Here is an 11,242-nt window from a genome sequence, read left to right as displayed (position 1 = left end):
TGCGATGCGAAGATGGCTTGAATTATTAAAGGATTATGATCTAGTGATTGATTATCATCCGGAAAAGCAAATGAAGTTCTTGACGCCTTGAGCGTAAAATTTCTTTTTACTTTGAGAGCCATGAACACGGGTTAGCATTGTCGATGATGGGTCAATCTTAGCAGAGATGAGAGCTAAACCGTTATTTCTCCGCTTGATTTGTGATGCTCAAAAGAATGATAGTGAGTTGCGGATCAAGAGAACTCAATGCGAATCAAAGTTCGACTCAGATTTTCGAGTTGGACCGGATGATTTGATGTTTCGAGACAGGATATGTGTCGAAAAACGATAAATTGATTCGAAAATATTACATGAGGCGCACAATGGTCATTTATCAGTTCATCCTGGTAGCACAAAATGTATAATGATTTAAAGAAGTCAGTATTGGTGGCGGTATGAAAAGGGACATTTCGAATTTGTAACCAAGTGTTTGATCATCAACAAGTAAAAGTTGAACATCAAGTGCCTTGAGGATTACTTCAACCGGTAATGGTGCTCGAGTGGAAATGGGACAAGATTACCATGGATTTTGTAACCGGTTTGCCTTTAACTCCTAAAAAGAAGGATCTTGTTTGGGTAGTGGTTGATAGATTAACAAAGTCAGCCCACTTTATACCAAGACGCACCGATTACTCACTTGATAAATTAGCGAATTATATATTGCTGAAATTGTGAAGTTGCACTGAGTACCTATGTCTATAATATCGATAGAGATCCAAGATTTACCTCGAGATTTTGGAAAAAGTTACAAGAAGCTTTGGGTACAAAATTGAACTTTAGTACCGCATTTCATCCACAAACAGATGGTCAAACGGAAAGAGTAATCCGTACTCAAGATATGCTTAGATGCGGTGTTTTAGAATTTGGAGGTAGTTGGGAGAAATATCTATCTTTGATTGAGTTTGCCTACAATAATGCTTATCAATCAAGTATACAAATGGCATCGCTGAAGCCTTGTATGGTCGTAAGTGTCGAACTCCTTTATATTGGACCGAGCTTAGTGAGAAGCAGATTCATGGAGTTGATCTAGTTAAAGAAACCGAAGAGAAAATAAAAGTAATTCGGGATTGCTTGAAAGTCGCTTCAGATCGACAAAAGTCATATGCTGATTTAAAAAGAAAAGAGATTGAATTTCGGTGGGTGATAAAGTGTTCTTGAAGGTGTCACCATGGAAAAGATTCGAGATTTAGTCGAAAAGGCAAGTTGAGTCCGCGTTTTATTGGGCGCACGAGATTCATGAGAGAATTGGACCGATGGCATATCGGTTGGCCTTACCGGCAGAGTTAGAAAGAATTCATAACGTGTTTCATGTATCAATGTTGCGACGTTATCGTTCGATCCTTCACACGTGATTTCCCAACGAAATTGAGATTCGATCGGATATGACCTATGAGGAGAAACCAATAAAGATTTTGGCTCAAGAGGTTAAACAGTTAAGAAATAAAAGTATAGCTTTAGTGAAAGTATTGTGGCACGACATGGGATAGAAGAGGCTACGTGGGAACCCGAGGAAGCTATGAGGAAACAAAGACCCAAACCTCTTTTTAGGTAAGATTTTGGGACGAAAATCTCAAAAGGGGAGAATTGTGACAACCGAATTAGGGCCTAATCGGAATAGTGGTTTTGTGACCACAAATCCGAGATAGAAATAATTGTTTTATAATTATTTTGGGGTTTATGATATGATTGCATGATTGTGTGAAAATTTCGTGATGAAATTCTATGCCTAAAGTGCTTAAATTGAAAGTAGGGACTAAATCGAATAAGTTGCAAAATTTACATCCCGGAAGTTTTTAGTATGAAATTGTTTTGGAATATTAATTAGGAGGTCTTAAATATCAATTTGACCAATTTTAAGTTCATGGACAAAATTAAGACATGGAAGGAATTTTTGAAAGTTTAGTAAGGAGGGCATTTTGGTCATTTGGATATTAAATGAAATAAAATGGGAAAAATAACACAAAATTGATCATCATCCTCCTTAGTTGCTGCCGAATTCTCCCTCTCTCCATATCTAGGGTTTCTTCAATTTTCAAGCTCCATAGTAAGTGATTCCAAGCCCGCTTTTAATGTTCTTTACGCTTTTGGAATCCGGAAGCTCGATTAAGCTTATGCTAGTAATAATTTAACCTAGGGTTCATATTTGGAAAAATACCCATAGGTGAAATTTGTGTATTTTGATGTTTTATGATAGAATATGAGGTTTTAAATTATGTTAAATAACTTGTGCTACTCGGTTTTAAGTGAAAACGAGTAAAAGCAAGATAATCGGTAAAAATACCTATTGTTCATAACTATATGATAGAGTGAGAATTTGATGTTGTTGTAGAAGAGAAAATGTTCAGCATATCATAAAATATAAGAATAAGGGCTGAAATTAAATTCCGAGCCTAGGGGCAAAATTGTAATTTTGTAAAGTTAGGGGCAAAATGTAATTTTTCCATGATGTGATTTTTGGATTGAAATAAATAGTATGAGTATTAAATGAGCTAAATGTGTTATTATAGATCAAGAAAGACGCGAATTGATCTCGAGCAGGGAAGGAAAAAGTTTTGGACTAAATTGCAAAATTTCCACATTTTGCACCAAGGTAAGTTTGTATGTAAATATTACAATAATTTCATGTACATTCTTATATTTCAGCCTATTATATAAATATACTATCTCGATGTTAAAATATAAATCGACTATTGGAAGAATGGAAATAAATATAGAGAGAGATCCGGTTGAACATTTGAGAGATCGAATGAAATAGAGGGCGTAGCTAGGTCACATGTATGATGCTGAGTGCACATCATGTGTACAAGAAAGCTACTGAGACACCTCAGTAGTAGCTAGGTCACATGTGTGATACGAGATGTATCCCATGTAGACAAGAGAGCTATGTGAAATATAAATGTAGCTAGGTCGCATGCGTGATTCCAAGTGAAGGACACCATGTAGACAAGAGAGCTACGTGAAAGATAAATGTAGCTAGGTCGCATGCGTGATTCCAAGTGAAGGACACCATGTAGACAAGAGAGCTACGAGACAAATCGGTTAGGTCGCATGAGTGGTACTAAGTGTTCACCATGTGTACAAGAGAGCCGAACTAAACGAAGTATGATGGTGGGTGTGTGTCAAACCATTAAATATCGAGGATTGATCCGAATTGTTCAACGGGATGGTTTTGTGGTGATATTGTGGTTTGGACCTACACTTATGGTGAATGAAATGTGGTGAAAATGATTTGTGGTATATACATATCTAAGATAAAATGAGGTTAGCATAACTAATGTGTGAAAGAGTGAAATTAGCATTAAAACTGTTTTTAGATGGTAGCAGTGACGTGATTTTGAAAATCACCAAAATAGGAGAAATATAATTAGAGGTTGAATGAGATGTGAAATTAAAGTTTAATGAGTCTACTTTCATATAAAAGAAACAGAGCAAGCAAAGGAATTCTATATTTTGAGATATTTACAATTGTATGTGACTTGCTCAGGATGAATACTTGATCCCCTGTTCCAACTTTGAAAAATCATTAAAAATTGTACAAAGCAAATTAAGAAATATAGTTTACATGCCTAAATTCCTTATTGAGACTAGTTTTAAATGAAACAGACTTCAGGGTTGTTTGAATTGTGTACTGAGAGAAATTCAATTCGTAGTGAACAGAGGTCAGATCAGTCGAGCTGTGTAACAGGGAAACTTTAACTAATAAACTGTACTAATCGGCTGAACCAAAAATTATAGAAAAAATTATCAAAAGCTTTATGAGTCTAGATTCAGGAAATTTTACGGATTTGAATTTCGAGTTTTGTAACTCGAGTTATGATTTATTTAGTGAATATGACGCAGCAGAGACAGCTTAATCAAAGTGGAATGAATAGTGAAGTTAAAGTAGATATACTTGAATTGTTGTGTAAACATGTTAGATTCTTTAATTAGCATTTACATACTTACTTACTAAGCTATAAGCTTACTTTGTTTCTCTCTTTTGTCTTATAGTGTCCTTCGGCTTGCTCAGGAGTTAAGGATCGTGAAGATCTACCCGCACTATCATACTTTAGGGTATTTGAACTAAACGTTTTGAATTATGGCATGTATAGTAGGCTTAATTATTTTGTTACGTGTCATATTTGTCTAGGTTTAAAATATTAGTTACAGTACTCGACCAGCTACTTTGTACAAGCCATTAAAGTTGGCTAATATTGTTCAAGACATATATTATACGATGCACTAACAAATTGGATGACATATTTATATCTCGGTTATGTTTAATGGTATGTGTTATGTTCTGGTAATACCTTGTATCCTGTTCCGGCGACGGTAACGGGTAAGGGGTGTTACAAATCTGGGATAGTAAATCATCATTACTGGACAACCCTGGGTGACGAGTCCATGTACCTGTACTAAAACCGAGTGTGGTTAGTGAAGTAAACAAACAAACAAACAAATAAACAAATTCATAAAACGAACAATTGGTGATGAAATGAAACTAACAGAAATGTGAAATGTGACATCCTATGATGTGGGTTAAAAACGAGTTTCGGGGGCTACTTGAATGCAAGTAAGCTTATAGACTCGAAAATAGAAAATAGTACAATTTAATTAATAGGTGGTACTCGATATGAAATTAAGTTGAAGTATGACATATATGTATGGCATTAGAACGATAAATTGAGATTGTTAGAACATAAATTGAATTTATAAGGAAATTGGAAACTGATTAAGTTATTAAAGTACATGTTATGCTTCGGTTTATCCGATGATGTATTATGTGTGCTAGTATAGTTGCTTCAGTATATTCGATGATGCACTGTGAGTACTAATATGCATTGTATGTGTTAGTTTCCTTTACTTCGGTTTAGCCAATTATGCACTTATGTGCCAGTATAATTGGTTTGATTTTATTCGATGATGTATTACAATACTATATTGGGATACGAGTTCGTTGATCTATGTATCTGACTTAAGTTCGGGCAAGATTAATAAAGTTATAACATATGAACAAGTTAAATGAAATATGAATTGGGTTGATATCGTGATTGATGATTCGAATGTAAATTGTAATATATGAATATCGATAGCATGCGATAGACTATGCGATTTCGTTAAATGAGTCTGTGGATCAATAATAACAGATAACAAATGAATTAATTGATTTGAAAATGAAAATCTTAGTACCCCATCTCTTTCCAGGTAAATTTCGAGGATAAAATTTCTTAAGGGGGGAGAATTGTGGCGACCTAACTTCAAGTGATGTGAAAAATTACGGTTCTAAAATGTCATTTTCGCAAAACGTGTTCGTAGATATTAATATTTAATGTTTATGAGACTAGTATAGAAACATATTAAAGTTGGTCTAGTAATTTTGTTTAATTGATAAAAAATTAAGGTACAAGTGTAAGGATACTAAAGGTAGTGGAGTTGAAAATTTCGACTCTGAGATCCTGTTTCCATAAACCAAGTCAGTAAATATTACTAAATAATACTTACGAGTTAATTATAAATTTATATTAAATTGTGATCCGATAAATTTGCTACAATTAGTAAAAGTACAAGTGTATTTGTTCTAAAGTCAGTGGTTTTGAAAATTGAGGTATCAGACCTCGTTTTCGTAAACCGGAAAAATATTTACGAAGTTAATTTTTAGGCAAATTGAATTTTGGTTAGGTAATTTTATATACTTAATGGTCAATTTAAGTACGGAGACTAAATTGCATATGAGATAAAAGTGCGATTATAAAAGAGATATAGTTTGAAAATTATAAAGGGACTAAAGTGGCAATTTAACCACTAAATTTAATTTTGTTTGGTATTGGATTAGCATATGTATATATATATATATATATATATATATATATATATATATATGCTTAGTTATTAAAAGAAAAAAAAGGGAAAAGTAAAGAATTAATAATAATAAAAAGAAATGATATAGTGCAAATTGGGTGGACGTGGGTGGGGAAAAAAGAAACAATTTTGTTTCTCACCATCCACCATTCGAAGCAGCAGTGAAAGGGGGAGAACCCAGAACCTAGGCTCAAAAAGTTTGAGCTCAAATTGGTTAGTGAAATTTAGTTCTTATTTTATAATTTTGAGGATGTTGCTTTAGTTGAATGTTTGAAGTTTTAGTGTTAAATGATTAACTTAAATGTTTATGTTAAATTAAATATTAAAGTTGAGGACATTTCTATAATGTTTATGTTAAATTAAATGTTAGGATTAAATAAGTGTTTATGTAAATTTTAATGTTGATATTATAGGTGAATAAGTGTTTTTTTCCAAAGCTAGACATTTCTATTATGTTTTTGTTAAATTAAATGTTCGGATTAAATAAGTGTTTATGTCGATTTTAATGTTGATATTATAGGCGAATAAGTGTTTTTCTATAGCTGATTATATCTGATATGCTTCATGTTGATTTAATGCTTTACTTGAATTTTCCATTATATTATCGTTCTAATGGGAGGGATAAACGAGTGTAATTCAAGGTTGTTCAAATAATGTTTTTTTAACACCATGCGATTCTTAAAACATTAATGTTATTCGAGTGTCCATTGGTACTGTAGTTGGAATATTATAAACTGAGTGAATGTTATAAACTATGTTGCTTGTATGTTCGGTTATAATGTTCAAAGGTTGGTGTCTCTATAATCTGACTATTTCAATTATTATTCTTATATATATACATTACTTTGTTTGGCAAGTGTATAAAGAGAGTCTTTGGAACAAACTGGTGAAGTGTTAAAATGAAATTGAAATATTGGTTTTGAATGAATGAACACTCATTTTTCAGTTTTACCGACCAGCGTAGGGCGCATTTATTTGTTGGTTATATCAACCAGTGCTAGACACACTCATTTTTGGTTTTACCGACTAGCGCAAGGCGCATTTATTTGTCAGTTATACCAATTAGTGCTTGGTACACTCATTTGTTAGTTTTACCAGCTAGCTCAGGGCACAATTCATTATTACGGATTTATCCATTAGACACTGGGTGCCAAATTTGGTATGTTTGTCAGAATAACGTAGAAGTATGAATCCGAGTACGTTATTAAGGAAGATAAAGAGAGGAAATGAGAAGAAGAATTAATATGTGAATAATGAATGACATTAAAATGAATATGATTTAATTTCTGTTGTGTGCACAAGTTAGGTACTCATTGATCAGATTGTCGACTCAGCATCCAGTGGCAATCCCGGACTCAAACGTTGGTGGTTTGTTCTTTTAATCTTGGCATGTACCTAGGATGTCTTAGGTCTTAAATGGCGATTTTGTAAACTTTGAAATGTGTTTTGAGGTGTCAATTGTGGCATATTGGTTGGATTCTTAATATGTTTGATTCCAATGATGATTTGAATTTGAATTTGAATTAAATGCTTTTGAATAGGTTAAAATGGTTGTAAATGGTTGCTAATGATAAAAGTGTTACTAAGATGAATTACATGTTTTATGAGGCATTTTTAAGTACACACGGTCTGGCACACGGCCTTGTGCCCCACACAAGCTGATGGCATGATCATGTGGTCTATAACATTTTTGTGGTTTTTTTGTACACGGGGTCAGTGAGTTACACAATTTACTCACATGGTCGTGTAACTCATCCACACAACTGTGTGACTCTCACACACAGCCCTGTGGCTAGGCACACGGGCTGAATATTTTCACACGGTCTAGGGACATGGTCGTCTGTCCTCTATTTTTGGATGTTTCCCAACTTTTTGTCTTGTTTCAATTCAATCCCTGATCTTTTCTAAATTGTTTTTAAGCTTCTGTATATTCAATATTTATTTGAATTAGATTAAAAATGATCATATGGATGCTCGTATGTAATTATTTAGTATTTAATTATTTCTTTTTAATTGTAAATTGTTTATATTTGAATGGTGATTGCTTGTAACACCCTATTATTTGGGTTCGACGATCAGACCGGGTTAAGGGTATTATATAATCAACTGTTGTTAAAATTACTCTATCAGAATAAACGCATACAAAGAATTGATTATCCATTTTCAACACTAAATCTATAAAAATATTTAAACATAATTAAATTTCTCAATAATTATTTAAAAACCAAATAAGATTCTATTATAAAAAAATTATAATAACAAAAATTAATCACTATACAAACCTTACAAATCTTTCTTACTTTCCCTCTTTGTTTTCTTCTACAAAATTTTTTTCCTTTCCTTTCTTCATATCCGTTAGTTGCTACAACCATTAATCAAGACACAAAAAATACTATAACAATTCAAGAAAACAAAACACAAAAATTACTACAACATTCCACACAAATTTCTATAACTGTTCAACCAAAATATATAAGGGTTTGGTGTCGCCTGACGGCCTCTGTCCTCCAACTAGTGTCGCCAAATAGTGGTCCTCCAAGCGGGTGCCGCCGGACATGTGCCCTCCAAACTTGGTGCCTCCAGTGTAGCACCCTCCACCCCTTTTTACTTGTTTTTTGCCCCATTTTTTGCCTATATTTTGCCCGCTATAGTTGCATCATATCGGTGCCGCCGTATAATTTCCCTCCACCATTAAAAATTTATTATTTTTAAACATATTATAAAAGCTACTGATGGAGGCATGATTGGGCAGAAAAAATGGGTGGTGCCGCCACCTTTTCAAGCATCACCCTCAACACTGCTCATTTCACCCCATTTTATTAAATAATACCATAAGGATACCATTTTGATATTTAATTAAATTTTGGTATTATCAAGGTAAAAAAATCCGCTTTCACCTATTAATCATATTATAAGTTAATAATTGATATATTTTCATAATTTTTATATATTTCATAATAATTAATATATCTTATAATCTTTGGTATCTCTCTTATTTTTAGTATTTTCATATTTTTATTATATCTTCATAAATTTTTTATATATTTTTAGAATTTTTAGTATAGACATTTTTTTATACTCTTAATTTTGATCATTTCCTCAAATTTTTGATATGGTTCAAAAATAAGAATTTAGTAAGAGATAAAATTTTAAAGTAAAAAAATATTACTTTTAAATATTAAGAAATTCCAATGGTATTTTGTAATGGAAACAATTGGCAACTTTTAAATTACTATATTTTTAACAAAATTTGTAAGAAAAATATGTTTGATGCTAATTTTTAAAAGAATATATGAATACTTAAAAATTTAAAAAATTACTAAGACAAGCTAAAATTGATAACCTATCATAATTTTTGGTATTATCTCTTTTTTGGTACTTATTCATAATTTTGGTATTTCACTCATAATTTTTAGTATTTCCTTGCATTTTTGATATTCCATCATAATTTTTATATTACCTCATATTTTTTGGTGCTTCCTCACATTTTTGTATTCCTTATAATTTTTGGTATTGTTTTAAAAAAGGATTTGGTATGATATATAACTTTAGAGTAAATAAAGAATATAATTTTTAATATTAAGAATTTTCAATAGAATTTTGTAATGGAAAAAATTAGTAACTGTTAAATTATATTTTTAATGCTAAAATTTGGTATTAAACAAATTATATTTCATGATACTTTTAAAAATGTGAAAATTTAAATAAATGAAAAAACTTACTAAGATGAACCAAAATTGATAACTCTCACAATTTTTATATCCCTTCATAGTTTTTTTTGGTATTCCTTATAAATTTGGTACTTCCTCAAATATTTTTGATATTTTCTTAGAATTTTGGTATTTTCTTAAAATTTGTGGTATTTCCTCACAGTTTTCAATAATTCCTAATAGTTTTTGGTTTTCTTTCAAAAGTTTTGGTATTTCCTCATCTTTCTTGGTACTTCCTTATAACTTTTGGAATTGTTTGAAAAAAATTTTGTACGAGATATAATTTTAAAGTAAATAAAAATATTGTTTTTAAATATTAACAAATTTCAATGAGATTTTGTAATCCAAAATTTTGTAACCGTTAAATTATTTTTAACACTAAAAATTGTATTAATTATAATTTTAAATATATAAAAAATTAAATAAATGAAAAGTTATTGAGACGAACTAAAATTGGTATTCCTTAAAATTTTGGTATCCCTCGAGTTATTTGATATTATTTTATAACTTTTGTTACCTCATATTTTTTATATTCCTTCATAATTTTCAACACTTAAATTTTTTGGTACATCTTAATAATTTTTGGTACCTTAGGTTTTATGATATTCTCTCACTATTTTTTTTTGTATTCTCTTATAATTTTTGGTACATCCTCATATTTTTGGTAATTTTTCAGATTTTCTTATATTCCCTCATAACTTTTAGTACTTCCTCGGAGTTTTTGGTATTCCCTCATATTTTTTTGTATTCTCTCATAATTTTTTATACATCCTCATTTTTGGTAATTTTGCAGATTTTTTTGATATTCTCTCATAATATTTGGAACTTCCTCGAATTTTTGGTATTCCTTCATTTTTTTTGGTATTCTTGTTGAAACATTTTCAAATATTTATAGTATTTCAATAACTATAAATGAATAGGTGTAATTAATCAAAAGATTATATTATTTGATTTTTGAAAAGAATTATAACTATTTAAATAATATTATTTGAATAGTTATAATTAAATGAATAATTATGTGTTATTTTAAAGACATTATCATTCAGAAAGACACCTATTGATGAAAGATGTCTCTATGAAGAGACATGAAAATTCCTATAAATAGGAATGAGATTTCATTTGGAAATCATACCAACAAATTCTAATACTCTTTCTTTCCCTCCTTCAATTTCTAATATTATTAAATTATTCTATAAAGTATTACTGCAGAAATCCTTTATAGAAATTGAGTTCCTTGTCATACATTGTTAGTGTGTAGTGGGCTATTTTCGTCAGTGCAAAACGCAAATAGCCATTGGCTTCATTGTATCCTCGAGGGTAATTTGCTTGAAACTCGTTTGCACATCGAAGATAGGTGAGGGTGAATATAACCTTAAAGATAGTGGCTTGATACACGTCTTGGAGCGAATATTATCCTATTTCTTCTTCTGTTTGAGTTCCGTTCGTGTGTTCGAGATTTTCCTCACCGGAGATTTGTACTAATAATTTTAAAGTTATATTTCATGATGACTACTACAACTCATGAAAGTGGAACATTAAGGGAGTTGACTTCCAATTTTGTCAAACTTGATCGGTTTGATAGTGGTAATTTTTGACGATGACAGAAAAAGATGCACTTCTTATTATCAACTTTGAAGATTGCTTATGTTTTGGAT

This window comes from Gossypium arboreum, chromosome 5 (genome assembly GCF_025698485.1).
Source record: "Gossypium arboreum isolate Shixiya-1 chromosome 5, ASM2569848v2, whole genome shotgun sequence".
NCBI classification, from domain to species: Eukaryota; Viridiplantae; Streptophyta; class Magnoliopsida; order Malvales; family Malvaceae; genus Gossypium; species Gossypium arboreum.
The sequence above is the reverse complement of the archived record's forward strand: the minus strand, read 5'-3'. Positions refer to the sequence as shown.